The following is a 15,740-nucleotide window of genomic DNA, read 5'->3' as shown; positions in this document are numbered from 1 at the left end:
AAGGAGGAAGGGAGTCAGACGGAGGAAGAGGAGTGAGCGAGTGCAGCCTCCTCAGACAGCTGGTGATGTGCAGCTGTCTGAGGAGGCTGGATTACTCCCTCAGTCTGCCCTCACAGGGGGAAGGAGGGAGTGAGAGAGAGAAATGAGAGACTGAAATGGGGACAGGAGAAGGAGAGGGAGCAAGAGTGTGAAACAAAAGGGGAACGAGGGAGAGAAACATGGGAGAGGGAGGATGAGGGGAATGTTCATCACAGATAAAGAGCCGACTAGGAGACATCAGAGCTCATCACAGCAGCCCTCACAGAGTAATCTACCAATACTTAGAACCATCTGCATGCATGTTACCACTGGGTTTGAGGCCATCACGTCTTCAATAAAATATATTATTCTAATCAGATGTGATAAGCACATTTCAGATTGAAAGCAGTTTGCGCAAACAATTAAAAAATGTTAAGCTTTTAATGGAATCGCAAAATCTTCCTCGGCAGATGGAGGTGACTCTCATCCCACGTCGGCTTCAAAAGATCGGCGGTTTGTCTTTGAGAACGAGGTCCATTCAGTAGCCGTTCAGAAAGATTTTAATAATGTCACATGTTTCCTTGAGAAAATGGATGTTCTAGACAGCTAAATAGTACAGAGAAATACATCTACGCAACTTGCGCCATCATTATTAGCAGCCCGGGGTTGCGTCGCTCGATGCTGAAGATAATCGTACGTGGTCCTCAGTATCTGAGCTCTCCGCTGCTTTATTCTTCGTCTTCCTACCAGAAACGCCGCTCCACATGAAGTCTCATTCTGAATTTGACACGGTGCCGCGACACCAGGAACGTTTATCTCGCCTTTTTTCCCGGTTAAGATATTGACCGTGATCAAAGTGAACATGAGAGGATCTCCAGATCCGAACGCAACAGAGGAGCCTGCGAGGCCGCTAGCGCATGCTGAAAAAGAGCAGGAATAGGAATAGGCTGCTATAATTATCAGACTGCCCATGTGTTCCCCTCAGACTGAACCAATATAGTTTTTTTTTTTGCTGGGTAATGATACCGAGAAGCCAGCTCGCATTCCCCCGTAATTGATCCTGCCGGCTAACCGCCACAGACTAACGAGCTAAACGAGGAGGAAAACCCTCCCAGCAACCGGAGGATGAGAGAGTCACCGAGGGGAGAAGAAGGGACGGCTTAGACAAGCAAATAAACGCGCGTGAGTCAAACTAAGGTAGAAGACGGAGAGCGAAGCCTCTGGTACAAAGACAATGAGATTTTGATCCGTTGCTATGGCGGCGGCGTGCTGTAAGGAGATCAAAGCAGGTAGTGTAAAATGGTTGAAGACTGCAGGAGCTGCTCGAGTATTCACTTTCTTTCTCTCTATTCTCATCTCCGGAGAGAGAATAGAGAGAGGGCGGCGCGGACAGAGAACCAGTGCACGCTACCTCTTTCATCTTCGACAACATCCACGGGGGGATTGGGCTATTGTGAATTCGCAGTGAAATATTTCAAAGTGGCTGCTGGAGGAGAGCCGGGGCCGTGTCTGGGAGAGATGAAACACACCTGGTTCCCGGCCTTGCCTCTGATAAAACAAGGTTAGGCAGCTCATGCTACGGGCACTCCCTGATTAATCTGCTCTTTATTTAATGAGCGACTGATCGGAGCAGATGCCACTCTTCCACCGAATTTGTATCAGGCAAAGATCTTCTGTCTTCATTCACCTTTCTCTTTTAATCGCCTGAGCTGATCTCATGCGTTCGTGTTTGTTTTCAGGTGCGATGCAGAAAACGTTGTTTGGATTTTTGATCCACTGACATCAGTGCCAACAGTTGCCTCCCTTGGATTTACTGTTGATGCATAACACAAGAATATAACACACAATCGTTTTTAACAGAAAATGACACCATCGATATGCCTATAAACTGCATCAGTACACATCGTCACCCAGTATACTCGGTCATGTTGTATTCTGATACTGCAGTGCAAGAATCTGAACTTTTCCCTCCCTCCCTCTCTCTGTTTCATGCCCCTCTCCCCCCTCTCCTGGAAACAGGTAAGTCCTATTGATATTCCAAAGTGAAAAAATGTTGATTTGGTGCACATACAATGGGCGACTATCTGTGCGTTGTGAGATCGGCTGTGCTGCTTCTCCCTCGGCTTTGAATCAATATCTCTCAGATATACACAGCTCATATCGTAGCAAACGAGGGGAAAGAGACAAACGAGCCAAACTCAGCAGAGCGCAAACAAAGCCCGTTTTTAAAGAGTGGGTGCAGGAGAAAGGCCCGGTTTGTGTGCGTGTAGGCATGTGTGTTTAAATATTTGTGTGTTTTTGTCTGCATCTGTGTGTGTGTCTGTGTATGCGAGCAATTGCTCGCATGCACCTACTGTCTGCCGAAACGGAGATGGAAGCTGCTGAATATTCATGGCGTCTGTGCACGGTTGGGGTCGAGAGATAAGACGTTTATGTTCTGGCAGCCAGGGAGGGAAAGCGTGCGTGTGTGTTTGTGTGTGTGTGTGTGTGTGTGAATGGGGGTCGGGGAGAGAGAGGCCAATGGGCGCGGCGGAGATGTGTCGACATCAGTGGTTTAATGGTTTGAATCTAACTCGGGCCAATTAAAAGGCATGCCGCGTGCACCGAGGTGGGCTCCCATTCATTTCGGGGGAAATTGAGGTTGAAATGAGCCATTGTCGGGCCACGTGGCCACTGTGCATACTGAGCGGCAGGCCTGCAGTGGCTCTCCAAAACGGTGCACAGAGGACACAGGGGAGGCTTTGACTGGGGACAAGGAGAGGCAGTGTTTGCTTTGAGAAAGAGAGGAAGGAGAGAGGAAGGGTTGCACAGAGAGAGAGAGAGAGAGAGAGAGAGAGAGAGAGAGAGAGAGAGAGAGAGACAGATGCAGATAGACAGAAAAGAGGAAGAAGTAGGGAGACAATGACAAGAGGCCCGAGAAGAAGGCACATGAATGACACAAATATAAGGATTAAAGAGAGAAATGAACAAAGCGCAGAGAGGTATAACGGATAGAAGATGAAGAGGCGAAGAGCAAGAAAAAACAATGTGGATTGATACCAAGGAAAAAGGGGGAAAGGAGATGAGAGAAGCGCAAGGATGCATAGATCCTGAGCTTTCACAGGGCTCTGGATGGGGGTTGCCTGGCTGGTACATAGTAACTCCTGGCCTCCTGATGTCAGCTGGACAGCATGTGGAAGTGCTGACTGAGCCTTACACACACACACACACACACACACACACACACAGAGAAGGGAAAATAATGCCTGCCAAGACAATGCCTGAAAATTGTACATCACAGCATATCAGGGAAATGTGTGTGTGTGTGTGTGTGTATGTGTGTGTGTGTGTGTGCGTGTGTGTGGGTGTCATAGACTACAAAATAACAGATGCCCCATCAGATCACATAACCAGGGAGCACAATTCCTGTCCGTGTCGTCTCTCTCCATCCCCGGCGCTTTACAACGCGGTTCGTGCGTGTTTCCGACCGCTAACAAGCCCCTTGTCAAATAAAACAACATAACATTTTTCATCATCACGAGTCCTCAGCATCCAAATCCGGATTTGAGCTGCCGGGGGCGGTTATGTCACGAGGCGATCCAATCGAGCAACAGATCCACAATGCTCAGTGTGTATCACTTCCTGTCTGGATCGTCTCTGTCCGCCCGTGTGATTGGACGATAGCGTGTACTCCTCCGAGGCTCGCAGCCATGGCGGCCGCGGAAAGAGTCTATGTACGACCTTTAGCTAATGTCAGACGTCACACACTTTTATGTCACACTCTGATGACAATGTGACATGGCAGGGATCTTTAGTGACCCTCCCCCCCCCCTCCGCAGTGTGGTCTCCCTCACAGAACGCGGGGCCTCATCAAGGACATTTCAGAGCAGACGAGGCAGCATTAAAAATCCTTGCGAGTGTTCTCGATGGAAGAAGAGACTGCTATGCTATCAATGGTTAATTCTGACACACACACACCTTTCAGCATTGCAGAGACTTATTTTTCATATTTTTGTAACTATTTGACAAAGGTCTGAGTCCACCAGATACGAGGTGCATTACTCAGAGCACGGAAAGGCGCTCTTTTATTGCAGTGGCACAGCTTTAAAAAAAAAAAACAGCATCAATATTTAAAGACTGAAAACATTGGCAGAAGAGACGGAGGGGCAGACGTTATACAAGAGGGAGCAAAAGAGGGGGTTATGATACAGGATGATGCCGGTCATGTGGACGGATGGATGGATTTGTTTTTTATAGGCCTGTCCCTAGATTTAAAAAAATGTACTAATTAATCGCACATTTTCAAATTCATTATTCGCAATTAATCACAAATAAAAGTTTGTTTTTCTTCTAAAGACTAAATCTTACAAGTAATAAGTTATCACTCTAGAAAGCGTGTAGACGTGTTAATGTTATTTTGAACACACACACAAAAAGTTTAAGGTGCCCACAATCTCCTGACGTTTAGCCAGGACGTTTTAGGGCAACGGTGCTTGTCCTCTTCAGACTGTTTGTCACGCAGGCGAGATGTTGAGATGGAAGTAGCCTAGCAGCGAGCTTAGCCTAGCGGTGCATAAAGTGGTCCGTTTGCCACTCATCCCTCTTCCCTTTGACACGTGGGGGAATTTCTCTGCACAGTTCTCCGTTGTATGTCGCACCTTGTTTATACTTCCAATGCTAAAAGCTCTCTACATCTTCAGCTACCATCCTGCTCTTTTCTGTCCAGCAGTTTTGTTTCCGGGGTCATCTTTGTTTACTTTCGGCACACCGGCAGACAAAGTTGCGTTTAACAGCATTCAAATATTTTATTGCATTAATCTCGACCACATTAATCGCATTGATTAATGCGTTAATGTTGTGTTAATTACTGTTTGCGTGTCTTTGGTGCCCTCCACCTCTTGCGCTTCGGGCTGCAGGTTGTGTTGCTAAGGAGAGATTCTGCCCGTGGTGAGTCATGTGTTTCCTGGAGCTCTGATACTCACGTCCTTCCCCTCTGTTCCCTTTCCTCCTGTCCTCACCTTTCCGTCTTTGTTGACTTCCTCTCTGTGCAAACACTGATTTTTAGTAGCAGCTACGTATCGCATCTTGTCTTCCTCTCCTTCACATCCTTGTGACCTTCTCTCTCAGGTGAATTAGGGCCCGTGTGCAACCCTGACTGTGTTGCTGACCATTATGAATTTAATGATTATATTTAAGTTGTATTCAAACTAGATTGAGGCTAGATTGTTATACACATTGCTCGTCCTTTTACACTGTTTGTAGCTCAGTCAAATCCAGAAGTGAAATAGAATGATAAGAATCGGTGATGAATGACGGAGCATTTTGCATTAAATCATGCAATATTAAAATACATGGGTAAAAACAAAATAATTTGTATTTCAAAGTGTTTTTGTTAATTGTGAAAGACAACACACTATCACTACGCCAGACACACACTATCACTACGCAAGGCGTGGCAACTTCTGTCCAGAAATGATTGTTCTAAAATGTCTTACTAGCTGCATAATGTAAAATGATACTGGCCCGGTTTTGCAGTGCAGCCAGTTTGTTTTTAACACGACTGCATTTATGCCGACATTTTCCTAAAGCTTTTAAGGGGGGCAGCCATCAATAATATTATATTCGTAATTCAGGACAAATGCTGTCAATACTTTTGATAGCGTGTCTTTTCTCAGGGAAGCAATCGATGAATAGATTTAAATGCTGTTCTTTAGAGTACTCAATGGCCCTGAGGCAAAGATGTAGTGGAGGGAAAACCAGCCACAACCTGATCATTTCTTAGTTTACTTCTTTGTGTTTTTGCCTCTAGAAGTGTGACTTTGTTGTCAGTTTCTACTTGTGTCCACCTGAGTTGCTATTATGGCACCACGCTCTGAAACTCACTGAAAGCTCATAATATTTACCATTAATATCCGTGGTAGATATGGATTTGGAAATGATGTCAGATTGACTCACAGGTTTTGCATTACAGGCGATTGACCCACAGTCCGACAGAGATATTTGAGCAGTGTGTTTGGATCAATGGCATCGTTGTAGCTTGCCGGAGTGGTGAGGGCTTTACAGATAGGAAGCAACGACAACAAAAACAACATGGCGGATCTCCATTCATTTTACAATATGAGCACAATACTGATAATGACATCTTTGAATACCTCTCAGGCTTTTCTAGGACTTTTTCCCTAAAGACATTTTGGGTTGTTGTTTGGAGAAAATCACAGGTGTCACTAATGGCATTAGTATGACTGTTCATGTACACAACACAACAACCGTGTCACTGGAGCAGATAAATGTAATTTTCTAAGATTACTTTCATTATTACCGGGCTCTTATAGTGACACGCAATAACAACCATAAAATCTTTGTAGGCCAATATATACTGTACAAATATTAAAAATAAAAATGTAAATGTAAGGAAATTTGGGGTTGGATTTTTTGGGCACTCACACTCGATACCATGAATGAAATCCCAAGTATAATAATTTCTACACTTTGATTTAGCAAGGTGACACTGAACATGGACGCTCTATATATCTTAACGTAAAGAACTGTTGTTTTTGTCCAACTGAGATAGAAAATATGATCATTATGATGTGAAGCAAAACGGCTTCGGGTTTCATTAAATCAAAGTTATTACTCTGAAACTGCGAATGCGGTCAGAAGCTCACATTTTATTGAGCTTATTTTGCACATCCACCTCTTGTATAAACCGCTAACATGGATTACTCTCAGAGAAATGCTCGATGAGATGGATTGGCGGGTCAAGATCTTGGCATCGGTTGTCTCCCCGGCAACGAGTGAGGCCTGAAATCCCGTCTCATTAGTGCATTTTTTTTTACCATCAAGAGGTTTGTGAGGGTCCACTAGTCCACATATCAGTGTTGAAGCTGCTGGCGGCCGCTCTCAGGCGTGACATCGATGTACAGTAGCTGCTGTACAAAACACATTTTTCCTGGTGATTTGTAGCTCCGGTGTTTGTTGTTTTTTGTTATTTCGCATTCTTACCTGCTGTGTGTAGAGCGTTCCTGCATCCTGCCGGCGTGTGACACTGCGGCACTTCCTTGTGCGCTCTGTCTTTATCATACTCTTATGTGTTCATCAGTGTGTCACGCTACGTGTGCTCCGGCTTGTGCGCACCAAGCCGAGGAATCGATTATTGAGGGGGCCCGACAGCTCTGCTCGCCGGATGCAGCAGAAAACACACTGTGGCGAGGGAGCGCCATCGGTTGCCCTGACAACACCAGCGCCTGTCAACACCTCTGTCTTAATAGTGACAAATTGTACTTATTACATCAGCGTTAATTCCCCCCGATCTCCCTCAGATGAAGATACTTAGCCCCGTGCTGATCAAATTGTGTCAGCATAATTACTGGGAACAGAACCCTATTAAAAACCAGGGCCTCAGACGCACTGTCCGGACTCATCCACAGGCCTATCACTCAACATGCATCTCTGCGTAGGAAGTGAGGGAGGGGGGGTTAGAGGGTGGAGGAAGGCAGGGAGATGGGAAAATGAGGGGGCTGAGAAAGGAGGGAGGCTGTGTTATTCCGAAGCAGTTGTATGCACAGAAGCTGCTGTAGTGCTCCACCTTTAACATGTTTTAACTGGTGCACTAGCGCTCCATCCTTAAGAAGAAGAAATCTTCAAAAACGCTGCATTAGTCATAAAGAGTAACTGGAGAATTTTTTACAAACGCCTTATTAAAACGTTGTCAACAAAATGTAGTGGTTAACATTGGAAATACCTGCCAGCAAGAAATAATATGAAATATTTACAAAATGAAAAATGTTGTCTTTGCTCAAGGTCTTTAAGGCAGCTGTAATTAATTATTTTATACAAAGATGATGTATTCTATCAATGGCTTGTAGTGTGTGAATGTGAGCTCTGGCAGTGAGTTATCGCCCACATTACATGTCATTTAGCTGCTTTTATACAAAGCGACTTACAATAAGTGCATTTCATAAGGATACAAACTCAAAAGAACTAGAAATAAGAAAGTGCAATTTCATAAAATAAGCTGATTTACAACTATAGATAAGAGCCATTAAGAGTACAATTTAAGTGCTACAATTTTGTTAATCTTTTTAGTCGAGGTATAATCTGAAGAGGTGTGTCTTTAGTTTGCACACCCACCTCGTCACCTCACCTCTGCAGATCGTTTTTATTATCCGTTGGCTCATTGTTTTGGTTTTCTTTCAGATTTTGATTTGCCCTCAACCCTTGTTGTTTACGCCCGTCCGCCAGCTGTTTTCAGCAAAACGGCTCTTAAGACCCGCTGTGTGCCACTTGTCCAGCACCAAACAGAGTTTGTCGGCGACAGTCAGATATTTGCCCTCGGGATTAGGTGGAGACCAAAAACGGAGCTAAAAGCAGAGTAAATACCGGACTCATGTTTCAAATGCTCACCAAAATTCCTGCAGTTTTACCACCAGGATATTTAATGCTAGAAATGTTTACAGTTCTTCATACATAAATACATGCATGCATCCTCCATCTACCCAGAGAGAGGGAGGAAATTATTGTTTAATGGAACAATTCCATTTACCTTTTGGAAAAAGGCGCTTTATTGGGAAATCAGATGAGGAAATACGGGGTCCCTCGGGGGAGAAGTCAGTAAACGTGGACTATTCAAAAAAACAAATGATTAAAATTTGAAATTTCATTAAAGCTTCAGCCTAGTTTTACAATAACTGCAATTACCATAAGCAATTTGCACAGCTCTATAGATATGGATTTAGCATTGCAAGTAGCTCAACAGTGAATTAAGTCTCTCTTGCGCTCTCTCTCGTGGTGTGTTGGTCCTGAATGGTGCTGGAATGGTATTCACAAATTAGTGTCGTCTGATGGAAATGTGCTAATTGCTGTTGTTAAGCTGCTGCAATAATTAGGTTATGATGGCAGACTGCTACACGTGTTGCACACACATACACGCGCACACACACGCGCGCGCACGCACACAAGCAAACAGCCCAAAGCCAACACGCTCTCTCTCCAGTATGGTTGGAATAGAAGGCCAGATTTAATTACTCATTTTACTATCCATCTGAGTGTAATTTTCCAGATACAGAGTAAAACGCGGAGAGCAACAGATGACAACAGCTTCTCCTGCTGTTGGTTTGAGATGTTTTTTCTTTTTAATTAAAGCAGACTGTAATGTAGTAGTGCTAAGTAAATGATTAGATTAGGTAGCCGGCCATTTGGCTGTGGAAATATGTGTAGCAAGACAAAGCGTGGAGGCAGGAGGAGTACCATCTCGTATCGTCGTCCTGCTTGGGGGCTTTTCTTTTCCAGATAAACGTTTTAGCCACAGGTTTGAGGCATTGCCATCTTTTTATACACGGGACGAGTCTATTAGGAAGACTTGAGCCCCAATGTGAATTAAACCACAGGACTCGTTCGCTCTGCCTTAAAACTTGTTTGTCCTCAATACCACGGGTTGTGGTGGTGGCACCTGATGGTGCAATCGTTGTTTTGATGCTGCTGCCCTGACCTTCTTCAATGCACATACCTGCCTAGCAACATGCTGTCTAATGGCTGTTTAATGTCTCCGGGCTTCAGCAGAGATTCCTGGGTGGCCAACCTCATGATCCTTAATCTAACAGTAGTTAGCAAGCCGGCAGCCTTAAAAACTCTCTGTCAGAAGCAATACTTGTAGTGATAGTGGCAAAGTAAATAAGTTAAGTGTATTTATGAAAATATTCATTTGAATGCTCATATTTAGTTCATTTTTGCAAATGATTTCATGCCCCCGTGTCCACTAAATCTGTGTAACTCAATATTCAGCCGCAATCTGACCAGAAGCAACATCAGGTAGAGACGACAGGGTCACATGATTTATTGAGATGACATCCTTCACTTGTTTAGTTGTTCATTAAATATGAATTGTTCATCTCACGGCAGTTGGACATTTCTTGCATGGATTGCAAGGCACAAATTATTTATGATGAATGAAAACCCATTTTTAATTTAAGAGATCGGTGGTATAACACTGACAGTCACTGCATTTCACTCGGACTCTTCCACAACCGTTTCTTGTGTAAAAGTACCTTGTGAAAAGATTGAAATGAAATATAATGAAACACCTAATCACCTGGCATTTAAGTGTTATTTGAACAGATAAAGTGAATAGTGCCTAATAATACAAAGCAACGAGAACACACCTCATGCTAACAAACAGATCTGTTGATCCGGTGACTTTTGGTAATTGGATAATTGAATACGTTCTTTTTTCCAAACAAAGGGATGAAAAGTCGTTAAATAACGTTTAAACGGGGTGTGTTTGGTAGGCTAAGGAACCCGGGTGAAATGCGGCGCTGGCCTCGGCGCGGAGGTGGAGGGAGGTGTCTGCTGGATGTGGGCGTTTGAGACTGCAGGATTTCATTGCAGTGCTTCTGACACAGCCCACCAGTGTTTTAGCATTCAGGACACAGAGGGAGAGGCAGAGCGGGGGAGGAAGTAGAATGAGCCAAACGGGAACACAGAGGGTTTTTGAGGCTGAAGAAGAGACAGAGAGTCTCTGATGCCAAAACGTTTACTGAACCAAGGATGCCTTCTTCACCGAGGCTTCAATGGCGGCTCTGTCATTTACGTGTATTCCTAGAATCTATTCACACGGCAGCTGCATTGAGAGAAGGACATTTTTATAGGTGGTTTTAAAAGGTGCCGACGGCTTTTCTAATTTTACCTGAGTTTAACAGCGTTAGTTTAAAGTTCTATTTGCAAGATACTCTGCATTTGCCATGGTCTATGGATGTGTGACTCATTGACCAGATGATGGAACTATAAAACTAACTTTATATTTTAACTGCCAACTCGTTAGTTATATGATCTAGGATTGATTCTTTTTTCAGATTTCCTGCCTGAGGACAAACACGCTTCATGATTATTTTCCCACCACTTAGATTTTCATACAAAATCCATTTTCATTGTTTTTTTTCCACCAAGCTATTACAATCATCTTGAAAGCTTAGACGTGATAAACTGCCGAGTTAAATGCCGCGTTGCAATCCATATGGTTTCACAAACAAAGGTGAAGCAGATTGCGTTTGCTTAACATCTCCACCAACTCCTAATTTACCATTTGGCCGCTCAGATTGCACCTTTACAACTTTTCCAGTTGTGACCACACATTATGGCTCTTACATATCTGTATCACAATACAGTACTGACACGACAGAAGTATGGAAATATTTTCTATATGAAAATATGGACTAAATCTGCCTGCAAAGAGTGTTGTGTGGGAACAATTGTTAAAGATAGATAGATTGATATTGTTTTAATCCTGTGGAATTGGAGTGCTGCTGCTACACGTGGTGTGCAAATGATGACGAGAAAACAAAACAAAACCTTCCAGAACTATTGTTCATTGTTGAATTTCGTCCCAAAAACTACTTATTTTTCCTTGCGTCACGTTGCTCTTCCATTACTGTCAGTCATCATGTTAATCAAACGTAGCCAAAGTGTCTGCATTCACCTGGCTGACCGGCTGTGTGCAGCGACTCAGTCTGACCCCCTAACTAACACTACTTCAATGTGGCGTGATATGACTGTGGATTATTATCATTTAAAAAGCCAGATGGATGAACGGCAGGTATTTCACGATGTGGTCTGCAGAATAGTCGCAGTGCTCATTTCAGTTTCCTCGCATGCAGCCTTGCAGCCCCGAGGAGCTCCACGGCGGGGAGGTCAGTCCTGCGATCTGACCTCAATCAGCTCCGATTAAAGTCCCCCCTCACCCCCCACCCCCACGACTCTGAGCAGAAAGAAGTTTGACTACAGAACACTCCTCTGACATTAACACTACGGATATCAATGCAGTATTCCAGCCATTATAAAAATGGATGGGTGGGGCTTTTTCTTCAAAGGATGCCGTGTGCAGAAAGGCCCGTGAAAGATAGCTGTCTGTTTTTTAATTTTAAATTAATGTGTGAAGTTACTCGGGAGAGTTGAAGTGGGCCGGGGGAAGTTAGCGCAACATCCAAAAGGCTGTTAATCATCTCTCCCTCTCTGTCTCTCTCTGCTGACCCGACTAGAAGTGGGTCCCTCCTCACTGTCTGACTCACGGAGAGCCGGTCCCACCGTCCTCTTTAAACCACAAGAACTCTGACTCACCGGCTCATCCTGTACAGAAGAGAGCGCTCTGTTGTGCTAAACATCTCCAACCTATTGCATTTAGTCTGTGCGGGAAGTTAATTCATAAACATATACACATAATGACGGTTTTGCATTTAAATATCTCATCATTTTGCGCCATTGATGTTGATTCATATTTGTAGTTGTAGATGTTCATGATCCCGTTTGAATCATTTCAGTGATCGCCCGACTTTTTCTCTCCACATCATCTATTAATGACTACATACCTTAAAAAAAACTAGCGACATCCCATCAGCCTCAGACGTACTGTTTCTTTAGTGCTTAATAATCAAACGTTACCGTGCTAAACGTTACCGTGCTAAACATCGGCATGTTCGGATTAAAGGCCGGGCAGAGCTGCTGCCGCGGCTGCAGACTTTTCAGACGACTTCAGGGGCCACAGAGTAGATTTATTAGCGGTAATATGCCACAAATATGAACCCCATTGCAACTGCATTGGATGGCATTTTGCATGGGTGATCAGAATAAACCCGTCTAGCGGTTTACAACGAATCCTCTCGAGTGCGGATCGTCGGCTAAGATCTGACCAGCTCGCCTCTCATTTAATAAACCCCGGCGACTCCGGAGCGCGGCGTGTCGGCAGCCAGGATGCTGTGACACGAGCTCATCTGCGCGTCGAGGCTTATTTAGCCCGCCGAGAGCGAGAGCCCGCTGCTCCTATTAGATTCTGTCGCTGGCAAAGTGAGGATGATTAGATAAAGTGTGTGTGGTGGAGTGGAGCACTTTTTCACTTTACAGTAGCAGTGGCTGGGAATGAATGGAGGCAGAGGCTCTACTTTCTGACAATAACACTGAAATCTCTGTCCAGGGGATGTTTTAATGCATCTGGGAACTGAGGCCTCAATTACTGTCTTAATTAATGGATGGCAGTTTATACACTTCGCTGCGCTACTCGGCTTTAGCTTTTCAGTGTTTGAAGGACAACGTGCACAGTTTCTTACTTGACGTGCTGATATTATGGATGTGAATTACTCCCAAATGCTGAAGCAGTGAGCAAGTTAAAGACAAAGCGGTGGAATTAAAGGGAGCGGGTCGCACAGAAGAAATACAATGAAACACAATTCAACACAATAGCTCTCATTTTGAACCCCCCCCCACCTCCCCCCACTGTAGCGTCCCCTCTGCCCGCACTTAATTCTGTCATAACGCAATAACTGAGCTCTGACGTCTTAAAAGGCATTGCGGGAGCATAGAGGTGCTTGAAGAGAAAATTGCAGCAGCTCACAGCGGCTGGAGTGAAATACCATTTTGTCTCACTCAAGATGGATTCCACAGTGAGATTTCAGAGGACCAGTACAGAATCAAAATGGAGAAGCCAGAAGGGTGGAGTGAAAAAAGGGAAAGAGGCTGTGTGTGTGTGTGTGTGTAGAGTGGACAGCTTTGGAGATGTCTAAATATTGCTTTTGCTGCTGCTCGGCTATATATATTTTCCAGGTTTTTCTCACCCTTTTGAGATGCATTGTAATTTATTTGAAAGATATATCTAGTCTTTTTTTTCCCTGTGATCAATTACAAAAAATGTGAAGCTTTAATGAACAATACTGAAATACAAGGCTACAAAAACAAAAGAAAATACATTTCGGAGGAGGTTCTGTGAGGCACAAAACCGTTGAAAAAAAAGAGCACCGGCTATGATCATAAACAGTAATGTTTTTGTTTTTTTCTGCATCTGGCCCCCTCAACCTCTGAGAAGATTTCCTCCCTCCAATCGTCTCGCACACTGGCAGGCGTGCATGGCTGCCGGCATCGGCACACACACACACACACACACGCGTGTACACACCACCCAGTCACACACCCTCCCTCCGTCTCTTTATAGATTCCACTTGCTTGTTGCCCATCTAACAGCCCTGTATGTAAACCAGTGAAAGCCCTTCAGGACATCCAATCCGTGGAATCTGTTGTCGGTTCTATCTAGGTCAACGCTTACAATAGCTGTGCAATTTTTGCTTCTTCGCCCGCCTCTCTCTGTATTCCCCCAGTTTGCTTAACCCCACAAGGTTGATTTTCCCTTGCATGTTTAAACATCAAAAATGCATATTAAATGTAAGCATATTAAGCACGCTTTGCTCCTTTCGTATGTATTGGTCTCAAGTGGAAAATTAAAACATGTAGCGGTTTGATGTTAACAGAAAATTACAGTTAGGTTCTTTCTCATTAATATTTGTTCAGCTAATTGGTTTGGACTGTGCAGCTATTGTGTCTGGTAACACAAAAACTTGAGGCAGCGATGTGAAATGTGGGAGAAACAGTGCAATTATAGCAGTTGTTTTTTGCTGCGATCTTGAGGGGATGATGTTATGTGACCTACGGGAGGTGGCATCTAATTTGTTACCCCGCACAGGAAAGAAAAGCCTCTGCACCTTCTTGTCCATACATTTTTCATAGCATCTTAAAATGTCTATTGGAAAAGCTGTTTTGACTTAAAGCACAGCGATAAATATTCAAACGGCAGATGAATTCACAACCTTTGCAAATTTTTGCTTCTGTCCACCGGACCACCGTCTTTTGTCTAATATGTCTGAACAACAGATCCTACACGTTCAATGTCTGTTTTAGAGAAAACACAAGCTCGCGGAACGCAGTTACCCGCTGCTGATCTACCCCGGCTGCTCCCACACCGCCACAGTGCGTTCTACTTTTGGAGACCGCCTTCAGACGCGGCCGCAATCAAAATAGAATACGCAAAGACGATTCCTGCTAATCCAAGCAGTCAGACGTTCACCCTTAATCCGAGTCGCCCAAGACTTCACCAGTCATGTCTCATCTTCATAATCTACATGCGGGTATCTGTGGTTGGATGTGCAGGGATTTTGTTTGGACCTTTATTTTGAAAAACGTCTTCTCCAAACGTAAAGTGAGCAACCTTGATAATTCGTCCCAACACAGAGAGTCACAATGATACGTTTTCATATTAACACGCGCAAGATGTCACGCTTAGTGAGCAGCTAATTCGAAGCGAGCGAACTATTTAAAATGATGACCAGAGGACATTTTTTGTTCAGTATTATGTTGGAATTCACATTTTGTATTTCCATTCTATCAGAAGGGAAAGACGCAAAGTGAATGAAGTCTTCCCTCAAATGTGTCAAACCGTAACATGCGGAGCATCGTTTTCTTTGACCCCGTGACCCCGTGACGTCACTGTTCACTGTTTTTTCTGGTGGGCCCGTCCACATCGGCTGTCTCTCCTCGGCCCTCAAAGGCTCCCATAGCTGCGTCTGTCTTAGCATGGCCACCGCTGTGCGCTGAAGACAATCTCCTGTAAATTGCTTTTTCGATCAGTTTTGACATCAATCTGCTCCCATGGGAACGGGGGCATTCATGTGATGGCGGAGTGGAGGGTTTCTTTCCTTATGGATGTTGACAACCCCACTCAGCCCGGTTTGATCTGCCGAATTAACATAATATTACCCTACATACTGAACTGGCTCTGACAGCGGCGAGAGGGATTGGCTCTCGTACGTTGGCGCCGGTTGGCGAGGTTACTGCAACGGCGGAAGTCAACGACAAGACACTAAAATCTGTTCAGGGTCAAAGATTTGATGCACATTTTTTTGTTCCCTCATTCATTCGGCAATTTACACCATTAG

At 44.3% G+C, this 15,740-nt stretch overlaps 1 protein-coding gene across 4 annotated transcripts in view; it reads left to right on the top strand.

The window, feature by feature from the left end:
• The window catches only part of dscamb (Down syndrome cell adhesion molecule b), a 91,016-nt gene that overhangs the window by 41,029 nt on the left and 34,247 nt on the right, over nt 1–15,740 (top strand). The gene's annotated exons all lie outside the window — the stretch shown is intronic.

The sequence above is a fragment of the Gasterosteus aculeatus genome, chromosome 1 (genome assembly GCF_964276395.1).
Source record: "Gasterosteus aculeatus chromosome 1, fGasAcu3.hap1.1, whole genome shotgun sequence".
Classification (NCBI taxonomy): Eukaryota; Metazoa; Chordata; class Actinopteri; order Perciformes; family Gasterosteidae; genus Gasterosteus; species Gasterosteus aculeatus.
The sequence above is the reverse complement of the archived record's forward strand: the minus strand, read 5'-3'. Positions and strand labels throughout refer to the sequence as shown.